Source organism: Elaeis guineensis, chromosome 4 (genome assembly GCF_000442705.2).
Source record: "Elaeis guineensis isolate ETL-2024a chromosome 4, EG11, whole genome shotgun sequence".
Classification (NCBI taxonomy): domain Eukaryota; kingdom Viridiplantae; phylum Streptophyta; class Magnoliopsida; order Arecales; family Arecaceae; genus Elaeis; species Elaeis guineensis.
In genome coordinates, this window is record NC_025996.2 from 41,297,850 (window position 1) to 41,317,959 (window position 20,110).

Here is a 20,110-nt window from a genome sequence, read left to right on the forward strand (position 1 = left end):
GGTCTAATCTTGGTAGAATTGTCAGCATTCAACAATATATTATTATTAATTAATTTATTCATTTTTTCTTTGTTGATACGTGCACATGCAATGCACGTGGCTTATCTATTTATTTCATTAAAAGATCTTATTCTTTGAAATCATATTTTTATAGTTAAATGGATATGTTTAGTTAATGTAAGTGACTTGAGAATGGGCCAGCGCACCTTGAGAATGTGGTGACCACATCGCCCCCATTCCATGGCACGAATAAAATGATACAAAAAAAAAAAAAAAAAAAGGCCCTCTCTAAAAAAGAACAGGAATATTCTGCTGGATTCTGGCATACAAGCCCTTCTAAGGATCCATTGACGTCCAGCCCGAGTGTGTTTACCTTTCGGTGTGCAGAAATTAGAAAAAAAAAAAAAAAGAGAACCCAGAACTTGTTTGCTTTGCGGGAATTAGAGAAGGGTATTATGATTCTAGGAAGCAGAGAAAATCCCTATTATTTGTTTGAAATTTTTAAAAGAGAAAGATTGGAAAAAAATCTTTCTATAAGAATATAATTTGCATATTTGATGGAAAAGAAAAAAAAAATCATGGAGGAAGTGGATTTTTGAAATTGTCATGGGATAGAAATTGGAAGCCCTTTTTCTCCAAAAATACCTTTTCAATACTACCCTTTTAACATAATATTATATCAATATTAATATTTATATTAATATTATACTAATATCTATATTAACAAATATTACATTAAAATACTAATATTACATTAATATATATTAGTATTATATTGATGTAATATTCATATATATATATTAGTATTATATTGATATAATAAATTATGGTGAACTAATATTATATTATATTAATACGGAGCAAAAAAAAATGATCTTATATCTATTAAATATATAATAAATATTTTATATAATTTTTTTAAAAAAAATACTCAACCAAATATAAAGCACTCTACAATAGATCACTTTTTTATAGTCAATCAAATATGCTAAAATTATTTTTTCAAGTATCATATTATCAAAAATCACTTCTTCAGGAAAGAATTTTTTTTTCTGCGAATCAAACAAACCCTCAAGATTTTTTCTATTTCTTCCGCAAGGTCCTGGCCAAAAGAGTGTGAGGTTAATACAGATAATATCTGAATGGTTTTCTCAATCCATAAATCCAACAGAAAATTCAATCCAATTTTATTAGATTACTAAAACAGCCCTTATTAAAGAGAGAAAAATCCTCTTCCCCCACGGAATGGTCCCTCTCTCTCAGGCATTTCATCAAACAGGCGGAGAAACACACCTTTACACAAGGCTCTCGACTACTGTCGACCTTTGAACATCACTGGAGGCTCGGACTTTCTGGAGTCATGGTTTTTATGGACCCTTCCTCACCACCGTTCTTCACTACCCTCCCTTCACCAAGCTTGGGAACAGTCCCATTTCTAGCACTCCTCCTCGGCATGTCTCTCGCGGCTACACAACTCTATCACCGCCACTACTACCTTCTACTCCGCCGCTCTCCACCTCGGCACCGAGAAAGCAGATCTCAACGAGCTACTTCTCCAGTGAGGCCCACCACCACATTCTAGAGGATGGAGGGTCCCCTCCCGCTGTCGCTCCACCGCTACTGCCTCCCCTCAACGGTTTAATTCGCCCGGGCATTTCATCAAACAAGTGACGGCTCTTCTCTTCCCACCACTAAACCAAGCTTTCAAGGGTTGGACAATGCTGCAACGTAATGGAGATGAAATAACTTGCACTTCATAACAAATCCAATCTAGATTTGGATTTACTTCACCTTGATGCTATGAACAACCCACCTTGACATTTGTGCACACATGTGGGGCATCTTGGAAACAGGTTTAGTTTGAATTATGGTCTAATGGTGGCAAAAGCTTGCATCCTGGCTGAAAGATTAGCTCTTTTTTTTTTTTTTTTTGGGTACAGTTAAAGATTAGCTCATTTAGGTGGCCCATAAGATAAAGATTGAATGCTTGCCAAAAATAAAAAAGATAAAGATTGAATGGTTATGGTTGTGGCACATATCATGAGCTTGAATGAAATAGTTGAGAGATGACCCAAGAACTGGATCAATATGGTTTCTCTTGTATGAGAAATTTTGTCGTTATTCCTCTATATAGAGGGAGATTTATTCTCAAACCCCAACAATGATGACTTAGATCAGATGGTTGGTGGAGGACGGACGAATTGCAGGCTTCCCGCATAACGCATGGCTCTTTGATCTTCAATTAAGCCGATGGCCAACTTTTGTGCGTACCAAAGTAGAAGAGTTCATAAGAATCTATGATTTGTTCCGACCTGAGGGCAGAGGTTGTAGTACTGCAATAATGGCTTAGATTTTTAGTGATGAATTGGCCAAGAGGGTGTTCTCCCTAGTGACTCTCATCCATGACAGCCATGATGTGAGATTGTGGTGATCTTCTTGTGGGTGGAGGATGGTAGTTAGGGACCTATATGGTGTGTACAGTAGAAAGCTAGCTAGACGATTGGATGGCGCTTAGATCCGGAGGTTTGGATATACCTAAGAATTAGCTTGTTTTGTATAGAAAGTTGTCTGGGGTCATCTTCCCATCAGATCTGTATTGGGGATCGAGGTATGGATCTCTTGGCTATCTATCTATGTTGTAAGTTAGGGGACGAGATAGTGAGGCATATTCTATTTTCGTGTTTGAGAGCTAGGCAGATCTGGAGATGATTGGCCCCATATCGGTGGTTGTCCAGTCAAAAACACCTATTCAAATTTTTCATGAGTTCATGAGGCTCAGTGTTGGCTCCAAGGCAGTTAGATTCTTAGGAATCTATCTGAGCTGTATATATTACATATCATATTTGGTTATTCAGGAATGGCCTGATGTTTGAGTTGAGGAGGTCTTTTATGAGGTTTATCTTAAAGAGAATGCTAGCTCCAGCTACTAGGATTATTCACGCGTCATTGATTGGTATGGCATTGAGAATTCTAGATTCTTGAGACTCTCTTTCAGCTTGTGGAGTGACTAATAGGACGTTTATCACATGAGAGCCCCCAACCCTCAACCTTCTTTAAGGTTAACTTTAATAGCAATGTGACTAGCAGTAGAGGAGCTAGGTTTATAATCTACGGGTTAGACTCAAGACTAGTAGCCATGGTTGGGAGCCATCTATTGGAGACCATAATATTCAGTGTGAAGTTACGGGTTGCCTAGGTGGGCATCACCTATGCAAGACTCAACTTGGCGGTTGATTGTCTTGTCACTAAGGGTGACTCATCAACAATAGTGGGATAGATTGGATTGCATGCTAGTTTGGATGCTATCTATTTACTATTGTGTGACATCTTCAGATTGTTGCAAGGGGCCATCTCTTTGTGTATCAGGCACATCTATTAAGAGCTGAATGGTGCTACGGATTGGGCACCTCTTTTATTTTGGAGCACTCTAGACTGACATGGGGACTACCTCAGGCTCATCTTGTGATATTTTGCTTTTCAATTTTTTTGGTGGTTTTCATGCGAGACTTATATAAATGCTCCGTCACATCTGCAAAACAAAAATCTCATATAATATAGAGTTTTAGCTTTTATTTACAGTGATTGAATCACTCAACTTACTAATTTAAAGCCAATACAAAATAAATTGGTTTCCGTTCTATATGTTCTAGCTTATTCGGGTTTATGTCATCCATTCTAATATAGTTGTCTCACAGTATCATCTTGGTTCATGTTAAGGTTTCATGACATTGATTGTCTATCAGTTTTTCTTTTTTTTTTTTTTTTTGTGATAATCTATATGAATGGGAAAGATGCGTTGGTACATACTGCCACCATTATGTAAATATATGCAATGCATGTAAAAAAAAATTACAAAATCACAAAAATAATAAGTTATCAGAATATCTAAAATATTCTAAAAAAATAAATTTTCACTCGAATATAATTAGGTAAAATATATAGTGTTGACATCTTACAAGATAATATTTTGGTAATTAAATAAATGATGCCCATAAAAAATCAAGACCATAATTTGAAAATAGTGCTAAGGTAAAAAGATAAATTAACACAAAGTAGATGAAGAAAAACCTAGTAAAGAAGACAAGTATTTTCAATTTTAAAAAGAGAAATTCTTTTCAAAAACATAAAAGGAGAAAATGTCGTGAATATGAAAGCAAATAAGAAGTTAAACAGCAAAAGCTTTCTCCTAATGTCTGTTTGAAGTTAATGTAATTAAAGAAACAAAATGATTAAAATCAAGTGACATACTTGTAGTTACAAATTTTATATAGTTAAATTTACATTATACTATGTTACTATTAAATAGTAGTAAGTAAGAAATAAAGTATACCTATTGCTTGATGCTTTGTTAGCCATCTTCTTGGTAAAGTTCTTATGAAAAGTACTGGATGACTTGCAGGAGAAGATGGTTGACCTTATCTCAAAACTGGACATCAACATTGCAAGATGGCTTCATGAGTCCTCATCACTCCCCTAATCTTCCTCTTAGGTAGACCTTAGCATTTGGATGTTGATTAGGAAGAAAAAATGAGTACACATTGTGTGGGGAGAGTAGGACCAAAATGATGTCCAAAATGCAAAATCAGTGGCTTTGGGGCAGATAGTTTTTATTTTACATGTTTTTGATTGGCTTTTCTGAGTTATGGTAGCATTGCTTGTTACGTTTTGATGTCCTGTTGGCAGTTTGATCACTCAATGCTGGTAATGCTATTTTGAAGTGTATGATAATTCTTTTTGTGTCAACAATACTACGAACAGAGCATCCTTCTTAAGCACTATTTGCAAGTCACTAATTATATTTAACAAAAGGATGGCGAATAATTGTGTGCTTGAGCTTATATTAGATTTATGGCTGAAAATTCGGAGGTTAGGAGTGTGTTTTATGTTTATAGATCTTGCAGTTGCCATCAAGAAATGTTTGAAGAGACCCGTAATGTTGATGATACTTTATGCATTTCAAAACTTTCATTCATGTGCTTAGATTACTCTAAAAGCATAGTTATGTGGGTATTGCGAGGTGACATATAACAAGCTTCTAGACCTGCGATGATATCTCATTACATTCCCCAACCTGGACATCAAGTGTCTCTCGACACATTTCTGTGCCCTACCTGCTGTTGCGCATAGCTTCATCCCTCCTTAGGGCCACATCATCACTATAACATAAAAAAAGCCAAAGGGACCTTGCCAACAATCGCCACTAATCTTCATTGTGGAGGATACATCATTATTGGAGTGGAGCATAGGAAAGGACATCACAACTGATATATATAATTAATCCAAATTATAGACACAAACCTAAATATTCATGATTCAGGAGGATTAGTAGATTTGACGTGAATTACTCTAGTCATTATTCAGAGTACTGGAAAAAAAATGCACAATACCGAAAAGCCAATTTGTACACCAAAATTATGAAGACTAGTTTGCCCATACGATGTCTGATTGATATATATATATATATATATATATATATATATATATCTCTGCATGTGCACACATATATATATATACATATATATACATATACGTGCACGCACGCGCACACATATATATATACATATACATACATACATACATATATATATATATATATAATATATATATATATATATATATATATATATATATATATATACATACATACATACATACATACATATACATATATATATATATTAAATCAGAAATTTTTTGAGCTCTACAACATGATACCCTTTTTAATGATATGGTGCATTGAGAGATCTGGTTAAATTTCATTATTTTAAAAATTTTGACATGATGTATCTTCTAATTTAGGAAAAATAAGAGAAAGTGATTATAGATAAAATTAATATAGAAGTTTTTTTGATGATAAAATTAATATAGAAGTTGAGGTCTATCTTATATAAATTTTAACTTTTTCATGATTATTTAAACATAGCCATATCTACATCATTTGTATTCTCTCTTAACTAAAAGAATCCAACTCAAATTATGGAAGAACTGGTTTTACTAATATAAATAGAGATTATATAACTCAGTGGGTCCAGACCTTCTTTACACAAATTTTTCTATGTTTCTAATTTTTAAAAATATTCTAATTGAGCAGATTAAAAAAATTACTTTCTTCCCATTGGATCACACCATGTCAAGCTGCCTCGTATATATGGCATTTGGTAGAGAGGATAAGTTTGAAGGTATCTCCTCAAATTGGAATATATCTACATACCCAAAGGCATTCTAAAATAGCTATACAAGTACAAGTGCCAAAAAAATAATCGGGAGAAGGGATAGTTCTATTCTACGATTGGATAGAATAAAATTATTCTATGGAACAAAGGATATTTTCCCTCTCCAACTACTGGTTTATCCTTATCCACTTTTTAAATACACCAAAATGTTGGACGGTGATTTTGTGATGGTAATAAAATCCTCATTACTATGAAACTTGATGAACCCTTTTTTATTTTATTATTTTACTATTTTTTCGGTAAAAAGATGAAATACTTTATTTATATGGAAGAAGGCTACGGAAGCATCTTTTTTTACAGTAGCCTTCCGCAAGGCCTTTCGAACAAAGAGCTACAGTCAGTCTTCAAAATAATTAGCCAGCCAGGCCTAACCAATCATAGTAATCTACATATTTTGATAGCATTGGTGAGGAATTAAAGGCGGCATTTATTATAAAGGTTTACACTATATTTGGTTGGGGTTATGAGAGGGTATATGGATAAAGCTGGAAGGATGGATGGTTTTCATCCATTGTTTGGTTCAAAAAGATATAGATAGGGTAGATAAAAAGGGAGGAGTTGTCCATCCATCCTAGCCAACCAATTTACATCTTTCTAAATTAGGATGACGTAAGAAAAGATGGATGAAAATTAATGGATAGATTTTTACATTGATAAAATTACCTCTCATTATTTTTTTTGACAAAATCATAATATCATTCATATTATTTATATATATTTTAAATATATTTATATTAATTATATACTCTGAAGTTTTATTGTTAATTATTTTAGTTTTAGTATATAATTTTGATAATTATAATTAAGTAATTAGAATTATCTTCTATTTATTTTTATTTACTATTCTTTGTTTCACTATTTGTATAATATTATTTAAATATTTAAATTAAATTATAAATTAATTGATTATTTATATAATTAATATATATAATTAATTCATTAATAATTAATTTATAAAATTATTTATTAAATTAAATTAAAATTAAATATTTATATAATTTTGATATAATTATTAATTATAATGATTATAAGTTTATATATTATTTACTTCTTTAGTATAAATAAGTATTATAAATTGATAATAGTAATATTTTTATCAATAGATAATCTAATAAAATATTATACAAATATCATCTATCCTTCCTTTTATTCCTTCTATACTAAATAGAGAAGAGAATCATCTCTATCCATCCTTCCTTCTTTCACCAAACATATGAAAAAATAGATAGAAGATCCATCTATTATCTCTCTCATCTATCCATCCTCCTCCATCTATCCTTCCTTCAATCCATTGTTAGTTCCAAATAGAGGATAAAGGTCTTTCTCTATCCTCACCAATAAAAATATTCTGACATGAGCTCCCATTGTTCGTGCCAACAACTGGGCCGGCAGTGTAGCCGGCTCCAGATAGAATAATATCATTTGCTTAGTCTGCTGATGCCATTAATTATCAAACAGATCATCAAAGAGGATCACCCTTATATACTAAGCAGCATATGTCGTCTGAGAGTTCTAAAATGTTGAGAAAGAATGGGACGTAGTAATAAACCTGATGCACTCTTTATTCTCTGTACTTATGGCTTCAATCAAATATCACAAAGTGACTTATCCCGTGGAATAGCCAATCCTTTCTGCAATACAGAGATATCCCTCCAGAATTTATCCCCATGATCAAACATAGTCGAAGCTGGTTTCGAGTTTGTTTTATCATTAAAGCATCTTGACTCAAAGGACATCTCCTATTGTAGACTCTTGTTTGAAACCTCGATGCCACTTGCTTTCTTCTCTCTTTAAGGTCCGTCTTTCCGTCTTCTTAGCATTTTACCCTCATGATGTAAAGGTCGGTTGTTTTGTTTCTTAAGGTGTAGGTGGCTTTGTGGTCCTAGATTATTCTTATTGGCTAGAAATGCCTCCACATCCACTCCTACCACTCTTTCAAGCCAAAGAACCTCTTCACCTACGATGTCATTTCCTCACCTTCATGCGAAAGAAACCTCTATTAATTCGACCTCACCTAAAATATCATTTCGTCACTTTCACGCCAAAGAATGGCTGGACCGCCACCAGTCCTACCATCCCCACGCTCTTCCAAGCTTTGCCTCCATGCTCGATGGGCCTTCTGGCAGGTTATGTTTCAAGTCATCACTGCCAAGGTTGCTAATGGGCCGAGACAGGCACATGCTGCTGCATCCGAGTTCATTGGAATGGGCCATGAGTAGGGCTTCAACCTCAGTTTTTAAAAAATTTTTAGGTAGACCCATTCTATCGTAGGCAAATTTTTTATTTGCTTTGATTAACTCTTTTTCATCTTACAATCAATCGTGATCAATTATGATTTGTAATTAATGAGCCAATAAGTGATGTGTAGAGTTTTTATTGGCTTTGCTTATGGTAAAATGAGTCGGCCTAATCATTTTTTCAGTTTTTGGGTCCAAAAAAGTTTTCAAGCTTGATGTGAGAAAGGCTTCTTGGGCTGGCCCATGGCCCGTAAGGCTTTTTGAGATCAAGCCTATCTGGACATGTTAATAGAGGGTAGGACGGCATGAGCTGACTCAAGTGGTGGAGTATACGGTAGGATGAGTGGTAGAGGGAAATATAGGCATAGAGGAATTCTTTGTGCACAGCGGGTGGTGCAGAACCACGTGCACCATCTACAGTGATTTGATTCCCGCATGGGGTAGATAAAATTTTTTTTTCATACATCGCATCTGACTGCGATGCGCGTGGTTCTGCACCGCATGCAGTGCACAAAGAATTTCGCATGGGCATAAAGGGGCATGCTGTGGCAGTAAGAACGGTGGATGAGGTCAGGTATGGGCGTGGTTATCTTGGGCCTGGTTTGGGCCGTGTTCTAAAGATTTGGCCTCAGAACTGGCTGAACCTATGGTGAGGGGCCAAAGCCCAGTCCATTGCCTGTAGACAGGTCTATCAATACCATCCAGCCAACGCAGGATTTTGTTTCATGTCTTAACGCGGTTAAAAGTCTCTTATTCCCCTGTTAATTCTATTAAACATCAGAATGGTGAAGCAAGACATCTCCATAGTCCAAATGCAACAAAAACTTATACTTTAGTGGGTGCAGCATGCAAAACATAGACAGCGAGTTTTATCATAAAGTCCAATTGTGACATGTAATCCATGTTTATAGTGCTCCGAGGAGCTTAACACATCCTTAATCTTCATATATGTGACGGACAATGATGCACCAATTTTTAATAGCTTGCACTTTTGGAGAGCTAAAAAGATCGAAATGTTACTCCTTGAAAAAGATCTCCATGTTGGGATTTCCACCAACTCTGAAAATCAGTGGATATATAACAATATTTCCGTGCTTCTTTGGACATGTTTTTCATAACTATAATCAATCCAATTTCAAACAAGAATTTGATTAAAAATAAGGCTAATTTTAGATAACATACAGGGTTCGGGTTGCACCTGGTTGCATCCTTTGGACGAAAGAATGGTTGATCTTTTTATATGGTGTCTATAATTAGATCGTACTCTGCATAGATCTCAAAATATTTTTAATTTTTTTTATTCATCATTTACACAGATTTTAAAATAACCATTACATTATCTAATGGCAGAAGATAGGGCTAGCAAAATATGATTCAACCCGCCATCCGACCCGTGTTCGACCCGTCACAAACAAATCAGGATTTAGACTAAATGGGTTCAGATCATAAATAGATCGATCCGTTTAACCTGTTTAATGATTAGGTCGGATATGGATTTTAGATATCTGATCCATTTAACCAGTTTAATATTTAGGTTGGGTTGAGTCAGATAACTCATTTAACCTATTTAACCTATTTCTGACCCATTTAATCCGATCTGTTTAATCTGTTTAACCTATTTAAGATCCGTTTAACTTGTTTAAAATTTATTTAACCTGTTTCTGACCCATTTAACTTGATCTGTTTAATCTGTTTAACTTGTTTAATCCGTTTAACCTATTTAATCCATTTAACCTAATTTGATATATTTAATAAATAGGTTAAATGGATCGAGTTGGGTTACCTGTTTAATAAACAGATCAGATTTATGTTTAAATTTTTGACCCATTTAATAAATAGATCAGATTTAGATTGACCATTTTTTGATCCGATCCGTTTATGATCCGACTCATTTATGATCGATCCGACCCGTTTGCCACCCCTAGCAGAAGATGAATCTTTTTTTTACCCACAAAAGATACAAGTCCGATCGAATATAATATTTCTCAAATATACACTATCATTGCATAACTCAAACTAAATTTGAAATCTGAGCTCATATAAGTTAATAAAGTTTTATGCAGACAATCATCAAGTTTAGTTAGTGGTGTGAAAGAGATGCTCACCATCTTGCAATGTTCTTTGTAGCTGAACCCTTTTTTTGTTCCTTGTTTTTCATAACACACATATGATAACTTAAAAAAGGACAGAGAAACTAGAGGCACGCTGTTAGACACAAAAAAGAAGACCCGTGACCAAATGTCTAGGGTCAAACTGAGATCCGTATAAGGTATCCAATGGTTGTCCTCTTGACTATTCAGCTACGACTGGTGGTTCCTTTCGACGCTACTTCTTGTGATACGTTCAGATCAGTGCATGGGACATCTTTTTCAGAAATATAAGGGGAGAGAAGATTCCTCTCCGCATGCAATAATTTCTGCAAGCAAAAGAGAAAAAGGAAGCAGAGAAAACAACGTGGTAACAACACCTCAGAGCCATAAGAAAACAAGGAGGTGGCTACTCCCCAGAACTACCTGTTGCTCTGCTTTGTGGCTTTGTGCTGTTTAATTTATTATTGGATTTATGTCTTCAATTTCAGCATTACCACTCTTTTTCCCTATTGTTCCAGCTGTATATCATGACCAAGATGCATACTATCTTGCTTTGAAAAAAAATTTATGTTATTTTGGTTAAATAATTGTTATATTTTTTCCTTGCTAATTGTTAGAAGATGACGATAACATGTTGCAAGATCGATACTATGGACTATTTTTATGTAGAATGTTGTAAGATTGATATTATTGATGATCATTTAATTGAAATTATGTTGGAAGATTGAACATTTTGGAACTTATGAGGAGAGACATATAAAGTCTTATGAAATCAAGTTCAAATTTAAATCTATACTGGAGGATGAATATTTAAATCATCTATTATTGTTTAGAAACTATGTAGATGGATAAATATCTAAATCGTCTGTATCTGCTTCAAGATATGTACACTACAAGAATTTTGAATATTAGCGATGGAAAAAAAAAGCCGTTGCTAATAATAATCCTTAATCATCAAAAAATGATCCAAAAAATTAGCCGTCGCTAATACTATTAGTGACAGAATACTGACTATTAGTGACGGCAAAAGCCATTACTAATAAATTTAAAATTTTTTAAAAAATTAATTATAATTATAATTAAATTAATTAATTATCGACTGCTATTAGGGATGGAAAGATTTACTGTCGTTAATAATTTTGAAAAAAAAATATTTAAAAATTATGAAAAAATATTTTTTTCTAATAAAAGTATTAGTGAGGGCGATTAATTTTTAGAGATGAAAAATTACCATCGCTGATACTGTTACCAATGGTATTAGTGACGGCACTTGTGCCATCGCTAATAGTCCACCAAAAGTACCCCACCCCCAGCTCACGTGAGAAAAAAAGTTTTTCTCTTCCATGCCTCATCCCCTTTTTTTCCTGTGATTCCCCCCTCGCTGGCGCCTCCTTTTTCCTAGCTTCCCCCCTCATCGATGCCTCCTTCCCAGAGGTCCCCCATGGGTGCCTCCTTCTCGGTGGTCCCCCCCTCCCTGCGCTCCAACATCCCACAGCCCTGAGCCCGCATGGCTTTTTCCCCCCTCGTCGATGTCTCCTTCCCGATGGCTCCCCTTGACCCGTACGGCTCCCCTTGACCCGCACGGCAATGACCCATCTACTTAGTCCCTCCTTGACCTTGAGGGATGGCTTAGGATCTTCGAAGGGGTGAGTAGGAGCTAGCTCATAGGATTCGACCATATCTTTGACCCTCTAGCAGCTCGATACTCTTCGACGTCCTCACAGTGAAGGAACCAGATCTAGGATTTCAGGATTAGATCTTGAAACTTTTCAAGATCATGCAGCGGAAGACTAAAATAAATCAAAATTTATTTTTTAAAATCAAAGAATCTCTAGATCTAAGATCTTATTACATGATTATTACATAGCATTAAATCAGAAATTAAAATATATAGAGTATGAACTACATGTTGATCATATCAACATGTTTCTATACTACATCTAATGTATGTATTAAACAATAGATCAGATCTATTACCTTGCAAGTTAGACGTTCTAACCTCGCTGATCTGAGCTTGAGGATGACGTTGTAAGCTGCACATAAGTCCGGCCTCTAGGAGTCATCCACACGAGCCCACGAATCTCGACCAGAAGTTCTGCTTCAGAAAATCAGCACAGTATGCTAGTACTGCGCTGATCCTTCTTTGATGGTTGATCAGGTACCTTCTTCTTCTTGATTTGGGCTCTTCCAAAGATGAGAAGTAGGAGGAAGAGTTTCAGATCTGAGACGCTCTAAGAAAACTCAAGATGGAGGAAGGGAAGAGATGAAAACAAACAACCCTAGAAGAAGACCCTCTTCTTCTTTTCGTTTCTCTCTCTAGATACCCTATCTTATATCTATTATATCTCCACGACCCAAAGGTTTTTTTCTCTAATTTTGTATGGCCCAAAGGTATCTCAAATCTCTATCTTCTCCAAAAATTTTATGAAAAAACTCATTTTATAGAGGGAGATATGATAGAGTCCTTGTCTAGATCAAATACCTAGTCAAGGCTTATCCAAACATGGTAAGATAAGGGGCGCTCAACTCTTGAGCACCTCCTCCTTATTTTCATATATGGACCACCAAAAAAGGGTGCACAATATGTACCCTAAAAGTCATAAAATTTTAAAAAAAATTTGAATAAATTCGGTGCAAAATTGAAAGAGTTTTGGATTTCTAAAACTCTATCTCATAGAATTCGAAATCCAAACTTATTCCTCTTTGATTTGATCCAAACCACCTTCCATGTAAGAAAGAAGAGAGAAAACCTTTTGTGGACATGGGAGAGACCTGGGAGAGGGCTTTTGTCACACAAAATAAGAAAAGATTGATGTGGAATAAGAGAGAGGGCGTGGGGGGTTATGTGGCGTAAGGTGGAATCCTAGTCTTACAAGGATTCTAACTCATGACTTGTTTTAATTTAGTTTCTCAAACCAAATCAAACCAAAATTAGATCAACCAATTAAAATAGATCTTAATCCAATTAAAAACTTAATTTAATCAGATTAAATTAGATTTAAATTAGATTTAATTTTTTAATCAAATTAAAAATTAGATTGACCCAAGTCCTAATTGAATTAGGACTAGTTTTTTTCTTGCACTTGGCTTATCCAATAAACCAATTGGACTTGATCCAATCAAATCCAAACTAAATATAATTAAATTATATTTAATTAGACTTAATCTCAACCCATTGGCTTAATCAAATTAAGCCAATTAGCAATCAAATTGCTAATCGATCCTCCTGCAACACTTGCACTGGGTTAAATGTCAATCGTATTGATCATTTAACCCTAGAACGATTCTTAATCATTGATCAACCATCTGATCGGATCATGAACTCTAATGTGTGTGATCTCATAGGTCTGAATCTAAGTCGATAGCACAGAAATAAATTTTTGTACCAATCGAAATGACCATCTAGCAATGGTACCTGACGATCGGATAGGTCGAATGTATAGAATAACATCCTTAGAACCCATGCGGATATAGTTTCCATATAATTCATCCCCTTGACCAAAATGATCATATGACATCTCAGAGTTCAACTGTCAACTCTGATCAGGTTGTCCACATTGTATTTCAAAATATCAAATCCATCTGATGGATTACCCTGGCCAAGGTTTTGCTAAATTGAAATACAGCGACTCATTCTTCTCCAACTCTTGGAGTGATCAATCCCATCTCGATCATACTCTGACTTCGCAAGTACTTGACTGTGCCTAGAAGCCTTCCATCCCTAAATTAAAAATTCAGTTAGTCCAGTACCAAAGCATAGTGAGTTGCTTGCAAGTCACTGAGGTGATCTCAGGTCTAAGGGACACTTATATCTATATCCCATCAGAGATATTCTCGACTGCAGAATGCTCTGGAGTTGGTCACGTTCAATGACGATGTACTTTTACATCTCACCTGTATGCCATACCAGTGTCTCCACACTCCTTGGTTAAGAGGACAACCAACCCATATGGCCTACAGCGACTTGTGCTCGATAGAAGCTATCGTCCTTATTAACTGCCTATCATTTGGTCATGAACAGTTTTAAAGACTAATCGATAAATCCTCTCTTTATCGAATCTGAATAGTCCTAAGGACTTCATCATAACAACGAAGTTCATTAGAAGATGAAAGCTTATGATGAAAATGCCAAATATATTTTATTTATTAACAAATCAATTACAATACTTGGTTGCTCAACCGTCAACAGCTTGACGATTGGCTTTTGGGATATATTTTTCAACAACTCCCACTTATCCTAAAGTCACTCGGCACAGTATCTAATACCCATCTTCGACTTGTGGTTGTTGAACTCCTTTATTGTCACGACTTTAGTGAAGGGGTCGGTCAGGTTCTCCTTTCTATCGATCTTCTGAAGATCGACGTCATCTCGATCCACGATCTCCTGGACCAGGTGGAAGCAACACAAAATGTGCTTGGTCCGCTGGTGTGCTTTGGGTTCCTTCGCCTGAGCTATGGCACCAGTGCTGTCGCAGTAGAGCAAGACTGGACCATCGAGGGAGGGTGCTACTCCGAGCTCAGTGATGAATTTTCTCAGTCACACAGCTTCTTTCGCGGCATCCGATGCTGCGATGTACTCTACTTCACAAACAGAGTCTGCCACAGTATGCTGCTTGAAACTCTTCCAGCAGATAGCTCCACCATTCAGAGTAAAGATATAACCCGACACGCTTCTGCTGTCATCATGGTCAGATTGAAAGCTGGAGTCTGTGAACCCCACAAGTTTCAGATCTGACTCACCATAAACCAACCATTGGTCCTTAGTATTTCTCAAATACTTAAGGATGGCTTTAACCACTTTTCAGTGATTTTCTTCAGGATCAGATTGGTATCTACTCACTATTCCTAGTGAGTATGCCATATCTGGTCTTGTACATGTTATGGCGTACATGATAGATCCCACGATCGAAGCATATGGGACTCTACTCATACACTCTCTCTCTTCAGGACTTGTCGGACAATCCTTCTTAGAGAGAGAAATTTCATGGCCTATCGGTAGATAGCTCTTCTTGAAATTCTCCATGCTGAACTTCTTCAGCACAGTATCTATGTACGTGGACTGGGATAACCCAAGCATCTTTTTAGATCAATCCCTATAGATCTTCATCCCTAAGATGTAGGATGCTTCACCCAAGTCCTTCATAGAGAACTGTGATGACAACCAAACTTTTATTCCCTGTTGTGCGGAGATGTCATTCTCGATTAAGAGAATGTCATCCACGTACAAGACAAGGAATACCACAACTGGATCATTTGCCCATTTATAGATGCAGGACTCTTCTTCATTCTTAACGAAGCCATACGTTTTGATCATCTTATCAAAATGCATGTTCCAACTCCGAGAAGCTTGCTTCAATCCATAAATGAATCTCTGAAGCTTGCACATCTTGGACTCATCTGTGGATGTAAACCCCTCAGGTTGTATCATATACACCTCTTCGGTCAGCTCTCCATTTAGAAAAGCTGTCTTTACATCCATCTGCCATATCTTATAATCCAGATGGATAGCTATTACAAGCATTATCCGAATGGATTTGAGCATTGCCACAGAAAAAAATATCTCGTCATAGTCAATACCATAATGTTGACGATATCCCTTGGCAATCAGACGGACTTTATAGGTCTCCACCTTTTCGTCTGTGCCCCTCTTCCTTTTGAAGACCCATTTACATCTAATGGGTTTAACCCCTTCAGGTGGGTCAACCAATGTCCATACATCGTGACCTTCATGGACTCTATTTTGGATTTCATGGCTTCAAGCGATTTCTCAGAATCAGGTCTCTGCATTGCATCCATATAGGTGATCGGATCCTCATCGTTCTCATCGAGTTCGATGGAATCTCCGTTCCGAACCAAAAAATCGTAGTATCTGTCTGGCTGACGCGGTACTCTACCGGATCATTTTAATGGTGCAGATACATTGAGCTCGGGATCTGATCCAATCAAATCCGACTCAGGTTCAGCTATTGGTGTCGGTCCTTCTACCTGTTGAACTTCATCAAGTTCAACCTTAGAGGCAATGGTTCCTTCACCAAGAAACTCCTTTTCTAAAAAGATTACTTTAAGGCTGACGAACACCTTTTGTTCATCAGCATGATAGAAAAAATATCCTTTCATCTCTTTGGGGTACCCAATGAATGTGCATTTGTCAGACCTAGGTCCAAGTTTGTCTGTGACTAATTGTTTGACATAGGCCGGGCACCCCCAGACCCTAAGGTGTGAAAGTGCTGGCTTACGCCCTGTCCATATCTCATATGGAGTCTTAATTACAGACTTACTTGGAATCCTATTTAACAGATAACAGGTCGATTCGAGTGCATATCTCTAGAAGGATATCGGCAAGCTAGCAAATTCTATCATGGATCGGACCATATCTAACAGAGTCCGATTTCTCCTTTCAGACACACCATTATGCTGTGGTGTTTCTGGAGGAGTTCATTGGGAGAGAATCTCATTCTCTCCTAGATATGTGAGAAACTCACTAGAAAGGTATTCTCCTCCTCGATCAGATCGAAGAGTTTTAATACTTTTCCCAGTTTGTTTTTCTACTTCACTTCGAAATCGTTTGAACATTTCAAATGAATCTGACTTATGTTTCATCAGATAGACATATTCATATCTGGATAGATCATCCGTGAAAGTTATGAAGTAGAAATATCCACCTCTAGCACTTGTGCTCATAGGCCCGCATACATTAGTATGTGCTAGGCTCAAGAGCTCAGTAGCTCTCTCACCTTTTCCAGTAAAAGATGACTTGGTCATTTTATCAAGAAGACAAGACTCACAGGTTGGAAGTAATTTACAATCACTGACTTCAAGGATTTTCTCTTGAGTCAACCTGTTTATTCTATTCTTATTTATATAACCTAGCCTACAGTGCCATAAGTAGATATCTAACACACTATCTAATCTAGGATGCTTGCCAGTAGAATAGACTCTTATCGGGCTTGATCTTTCTGGTCTGGCTCTGCACAGATGTTCCAGCCTGAACTTGCATCTTCTTCACTTTCTTCTTCTTGTTCTTCTTTCCTTTCTTAAAAAATCGAGAACCAGAAAACGAACCTCCCACTAAGTTCACCGACTCCTTGTGAAGTTGGTGATCCTTCTCAAAGTTCTGAAGCAACCCCAGTAATCCGTGGTAGTTTACTTCAGGCGCTGTCATTCTATAATGAGTGAGCAATGGGAGATAAAACTTGGGCAGCGAGTTTAGTATTGCATCTTTCTCAAGCTGCTCATGCAAGGGAAAGCCGAGCTTGCTCAATTGTTCCATCAGCTCGATCATGTATAATACATGATCAGTGACAGAGGCACCATCCCGCATTCTGGCGTTGAAGATGGCACAACTAGTCTTGTGCTTCTCCACGTCATCAGGTGTGCCAAAGGCATCCTCCAACACTTGAAGCATATCCTTTGGCTGAGCTATCTCGAATCTGCGACTGAACTCGTCGCTCATGGCAAGCAGCATAATATAGCGCACCGTGGTCCGGTCCCTGAGCCACTTCTAGTAAGTGTCTTTGACTGTTCCATGTGCATTGGAAGCTGGCTCCTCAGGTGCAGGATCCATTATCACATATAGAATCTGTTCATGCTCCAGGACTATCTTCAACTTTCGGTATCAACTACCGAAGTTGGGTCCCACCAACTTATCATTGTCCAACAATGATCGGAGCGATAGGGAAGTGGCCATATTGCACAAAGAAAAATCATAACCTAATTAGTAATTGATTCATTAAACCTAAAGATTTGGACTTTAATCAAAAAATTTCTCTCACTATTTTATTCGAATTGGTAGCCTCTACCTCCAAGTCGAGGAATTATCCTAATTTCTTAGTGGGTACTAGAATCCACTTAGACTGCACACAAGCCCAACTTTGGTTGGCCAACCCATGTACATCTAAGGGTAGGTTCATAACCAATTATTTTTTAAATAATTTCTAGTAATTTTAATTTGCTCCAAAAACCTAATCAGTAGGCTTTGGCCTCCACTGTAAGAATCCGATTAGGTCCAACCATTAACATGACCATACTTGGTGCATCTAACCAATGAATGATTAAGCCTAACTTTGGTCGGCTCACCTAACCACCATTAGAAAGATCCTTTGTTGCTCTTTAGATTGATTTTGATGATTACAAAGCAGTTGAAGGAGTACTAATATTTCTCACTTGAAAAAGACTTATTGCTCTTCAGGGGCAAAATTGTAATTTTACCAAAACTCTGATTTGATAGTATCAAATGATAGAACAAAAGATTTGTGATCCAATGGTGAAAATTTTATTGATTTTGGACTTGTATTTTGAAAGATATGCATGATTGAAAATCATGAGTCGACCCATGAGTCGACTCATGGCACATGAGATGACTGGCACGCTGAAATTTCTGGCCGGCACAGACTTGGCACAACCTGTGAGTCGACCCATGAGTCGACCTCCAAGGCATGAGTCGACTCATGAGTCGACCTCTGCGGATCTTTTTGCCAGTTTTACAGAACCATGGATCCCGTTCACTTCTGTGATGATTTTCCACAGAGGTCGACCTATGAGTCGACCCCCAGGCATGAGTCGACTCATAAGTCGACCCCTGTGATGGGATTTTTCCGTAATGGCTAGTTTTTAACCCATTTTAAATACTTTTAATGCTCATTTAATGCAGTCTAACGGCTCTTTTTCAGTCTAGAATGATTTTCACTATTTCTTAAAGCTATAAAAGGGACAAAAAGGTGGGAATCAAAAAGAGCATTCAAGTAGAGAGATTTTGAAAAAGAGATTTCAAGCAAACTTTTCAGCCCTAAGCAAGAGCTCATTCAAAGCATTCAAGAAGCCTTTAATCCAAGCTCACCAACTCCTCAAGTGCACATTCAAGTCTCCAACCATCTTGAGAAAATCCAAAAAGGGTCTTCTTCTCTTGAATAAAGTGTATTTAAAGTCATATTCGCTCATTAAAGGAGCTTTCTTTGTATTTATTTGTGCTATTGATTGTTATTCTCATTTTGAGTTATTATTTTTATTTTGGAAGAGTTCCAAAATAAGAGAAGGTTGATCCGAACCTAGAATCGGAGTGTATTGGGTTGGCTTGTACCCAAAAAATAAGTGAACTAGCTTGGGATAGCTAGAGTCGGAGTTTTCGACGTTTGTATTCGGGTTGAATACAAGATTAGTGGATTGAAATTCTCAAGTAGGAGCTTGGGGAGTGGACGTAGGTGAAAGGTTGGCACCGAACCACTATAAATCTTTTTGTTTGTAGTGTGTCTAATTGCTCTTCTTTAACTCTTCATTATTCTCTTGCATTCTTGCTCTTAGCCATTAGTCTTGAATTAATTCTACTCTCCCTATATATTTAGCTTTGTCAAACATTTCTCATAAGTCATAAGTTAAGCTTAAAATTTTTAGAAACCTAATTCACCCCCCCTCTTGGGTTGCATAGCTGGGCAACAAGTGGTATCAGAGCCCGGTGCTCTAGCCCTTCTTTGATCTAAACAATCAAAGAGCCAAAGATCTATGACAACTCATGTCGGTATTTCTCTAGCCGAGGGGCAATCCACCAACCGACCTC

At 36.7% G+C, this 20,110-nt stretch overlaps 1 long non-coding RNA gene across 1 annotated transcript; it reads right to left on the reverse strand.

Annotated features, from left to right (window-relative positions):
- Positions 1 to 1,166: 1,166 nt before the first annotated feature.
- On the reverse strand, positions 1,167 to 2,830 carry LOC140857481 (uncharacterized). The gene is made up of 2 exons (XR_012140942.1): positions 1,814 to 2,830; positions 1,167 to 1,721 (listed from the first exon to the last, which is right to left on the reverse strand). It is a non-coding gene; the product is annotated as an uncharacterized lncRNA (long non-coding RNA).
- Between the last annotated feature and the right edge of the window lie 17,280 nt (positions 2,831 to 20,110).